The 3,915-nt window shown below is 43.9% G+C and overlaps 1 pseudogene; it reads left to right on the top strand.

The window, feature by feature from the left end:
• The first annotated feature begins 800 nt into the window (after positions 1 to 800).
• On the top strand, positions 801 to 2,134 carry LOC139362245 (uncharacterized; annotated as a pseudogene).
• Positions 2,135 to 3,915: the final 1,781 nt, after the last annotated feature.

The following is a 3,915-nucleotide window of genomic DNA, read 5'->3' as shown; positions in this document are numbered from 1 at the left end:
GCTTCCTCAAGATATCTCACTGGTTGATTACATTGATGACATTGTGCTGATTGGATCCAGTAAGCAAGAAGTATCCAACACCCTGGACTTACTGGTGAGACATTTGCGTGTCAGAGGATGGGAAGTAAATCCAACTAAAATTCAGGGACCTTTTACCTCAGTAAAATTTCTAGAGGTTCAGTGGTGTGGGGCTTATCAAGGTATTCCTTCTAAAGTGAAGGATAAGTTGCTGCATTTGGGTCCTCCTACAGCCAAGAAAGGTACACAACGCCTAGTGGGCCTATTTGGATTTTGGAGCAATGCAATTCTCATTTGTGTGTGTTACTCTGGCACATTTATCTAGTGATCCAAATGGCTGCCAGTTTTGAGTGGGGCCACAAACAGGAGAAGGCCCTGCAACAGGTCCGGGCTGCTATGCTAGTTGCTCTGCCACTTGGGCCATATGACGCAGCTGATCCAATGGTGCTTGAGGTGTCAGTGGCAGATAGGGATGCCATTTGGAACCTTTGGCAGGTCCCCATAGGTGAATCACAGTGGAGACCTCTAGGACTTTGGAGCAAGGCCTGGCCATATTCTGCAGATAACTACTCTCCTTTTGAGAGACAGCTCTTGGCCTGTTCCTGGGCTTTGGTGGAAACTGAACATTTGAGTATGGGTCATCAAGTCACTATGTGACCTGAACTGCCTCTTTTGAACTGGGTCCTTTCTGATTCACCTACCCATAAAGTGGGTCATGCACAGCAGTACTCCGTCATCAAATGAAAGTGGTATATACGTGATCAGGCTCGAGCAGGTCATGAAGGCACAAGCTACATGAGGATGTGGCTCAAATGTCCATGCTCTCCACTCCTGCCACGCTGTCTTCTCTTCCCCAGCCTGCACTGATGGTTAATGGGGGGTTCTCTATGATCAGCTGCCAGAGGAAAAGAAGACTAGGGCCTGGTTCACAGATGGTTCTGCACAATATGCAGGCACCACCTGAAAGTGGACAGCTGCGGCACTATAGCCCCTTTCTAGGACATCCCTGAAGGACTGCAGTGAAGGGAAATCTTCCCAATGGACAGAACGTTGAGCAGTGCACCTGGCTGTGCACTTTGCATGGAAGGAGAAATGGCCAGATGTGCAATTATACACTGATTCACAGGCTATAGCCAATGGTTTGGCTGGCTGGTCAGGAACTTCGAAGAAGCATGATTGGAAAATTGGTGACAAAGAAATTTGAAGAAGACGTATGTGGATGGACCTCTCTGAGTAGTCAAAAACTGTGAAGATATTTGTATCCCATGTGAGTGCTTGCCAGCGGGTGACCTCAGCAGAGGAGGATTTTAATAATCAAGTAGGTAGGATGACTTATTCTGTGGACACCACTCAGCCTCTTTCCCTAGACACCCCTGTCATTGCCCAATATGCCCATGAACAAAGTGGCTGTGGTGGCAGGGATGGAGATTATGCATGGACTCAGCAACATGGACTTCCACTCACTAAGGATGACCTGGCTTTGGCCACTGCTGAGTGCCCAATTTGCCACCAGCAGAGACCAACACTGAGTCCTTGATATGGCACCATTCCTCAGGGTGATCAGCCAGCTACTGGTAGCAGGTTGATTGTATTGGATCTCTTCCATCATGGAAAGGGCAGAGGATTGTCATCACTGGAATATACACTTACTCAGGATATGGGTTTGCTTATCCTGCATGCAATGCCTCTGCTAAGAGTACCATCCATGGACTCACGGAAGGTCTATCCAGCATCATTGTATTTCATGCAGCATTGCTTCTGATCAAGGCACTCACCTTAGAGCTAAAGAAGTGTGGCAGTTGGCTCATGCTCATGAAATTCACTGGTCTTACCATGTTCCCCACCATCCTGAAGCAACTGGATTGATGGAACAGTGGAATGACCTTTTGAAGTCACAATTACAATGCCAACTAGGTAACAATACTTTGCAGAGCTGGGGCAAAGTTCTCTAGAAGGCCATGTATGCTCTGAATCAGCGTCCAACATATGATACTGTTTCTCCTGTAGCCAGGATTCATGGGTCCAGGAATCAAGGGGTGGAAGTGGAAGTGGTACCATTCACCATACCCTTAGTGATCCACTAGCAAAATTTTTGCTCCCTGTTCTTCTGGCCTAGCAGTCTTCATTCCAGAGGGAGGAACACTGCCACCAGAAGACACTGGAAGTTAAGATTGCCACCTGGACACTTTGGGCTTCTCCTACCTTTAAGTCAACAGGCTAAGAAGGGAGTTACAGTGGGGTGATTGACCTGGACTGTCAAGATGAAATCAGTCTACTACTCCATAATGGAGGTAAGGAAGAGTATGCATGGAATACAGGAAATCCATTAGGGTGTCTCTTAGTATGACCGTACCTTGTGATTAAGGTCAATAGGAAACTACAACAGCCCAATCCAGGCAGGACTACAAATGACCCAGACCCCTCAGGAATGCAGATTCGGGTCACTCCACTGGGAAAAACACCATGACCTGCTGAGGTGCTTGCTGGGAATACAGAATGGGGAATAGAAGAAGGTAGTGATCAATACCAGTGACAACCATATGACTAGATCCAGAAACAAGGACTATAACTGTCATGAGTATTTCCTCCTTCTTTTATTAAAAACATGTTTGTGCATGTATATGCTTGTACTAAGAAAATATCTTCATTTTTATTTCTTTTTCCTTTACCATGTAACATAAGATTTATTGACTTCATATCTGCCATTAAGTATTGTTAACTTTACGTAACAGTATTTGGGTTGGGGGTTGGTGCGTTTCTGGTTGTACAAAGGATATTTGTATTATGTTAGCTAAATTATGACTTTATTATTGTCTTTATTTGGAGAGTATATATGATCTCAGGAGATGTATATGAGTTCAAGTTGACAAGGGGTGGACTTGTAATGGTTAATACTGAGCATCAACTTGATTGGATTGAAGGACGCAAAGTATTGATCCTGGGTGTGTGTGTGAGGGTGTTGCCAAAAGAGATTAAAATTTGAGTAAGTGGGCTGGGGAAGGCAGACCCACCCTTAATCTGGTGGGCACAATCTAACCAGCTGCCAGTGAATATAAATCAGGCAGAAAAACGTGAAAAGGTGAGGCTAGCCTAGCCTCCCAGCCTACATCTTTCTCCCATGCTGGATGCTTCCTGCCCTCAAACATCAGACTCCAGGTTCTTCAGTTTTGAGACTTGAACTGGCTCTCCTTGCTCCTCGAAGCTTGCAGGCGGCCTATTGTGGGACTTTGTGATCATGTAAGCTAATACTTAATAACTCCACTATATATATATATATATATATATATATATATATATATATATATATCCTATTAGTGTGTGTATGTGTATATATATATTATATACTATTCTATATATATATTATATATACATATTATATACTATTCTATATATATATATATATCTATCTTATTAGTTCTGTCCCTCTAGGGAACCCTAACTAATACACTCCCAAATGACTTCACATTAGATTCCTACATCTCACAGTGACTGCAAATCCCTGTCTACATTGATCACTGCATTCTTGTGTGCTTCCTTTCCGGACCATTACACAGCACCATACCTCAGATGAACACTTCCCTTGGAATGTCCCTCTCTGAACATGCCAATTGTCACTTTTTCTCAGCAAATCCATCAGTTTGGATCTCCATGTATCTATGATCACTCAATCCCTCCCACTATTACCTAAAATATCATACCCCTGATGTGGGAAGGCTATTCTTCCTACCTTGGAATCCTTAGTACTCATGCCCATTCTTTCTTCCGATCATTTAAACCAGCTCTTAATCATAGGGTCTTTTCTTTTTTAAAAATGCCCCTTGAATATTCTCCTTCTACTTCACTTCTCCTTCCCTCGGTCTCCCAATATCCAGACCTTCCCAAGGCCATCCTACATAA

Source organism: Macaca nemestrina, chromosome 3, assembly GCF_043159975.1.
Source record: "Macaca nemestrina isolate mMacNem1 chromosome 3, mMacNem.hap1, whole genome shotgun sequence".
NCBI classification, from domain to species: domain Eukaryota; kingdom Metazoa; phylum Chordata; class Mammalia; order Primates; family Cercopithecidae; genus Macaca; species Macaca nemestrina.
This window is presented reverse-complemented; position numbering and strand designations above follow the sequence as displayed.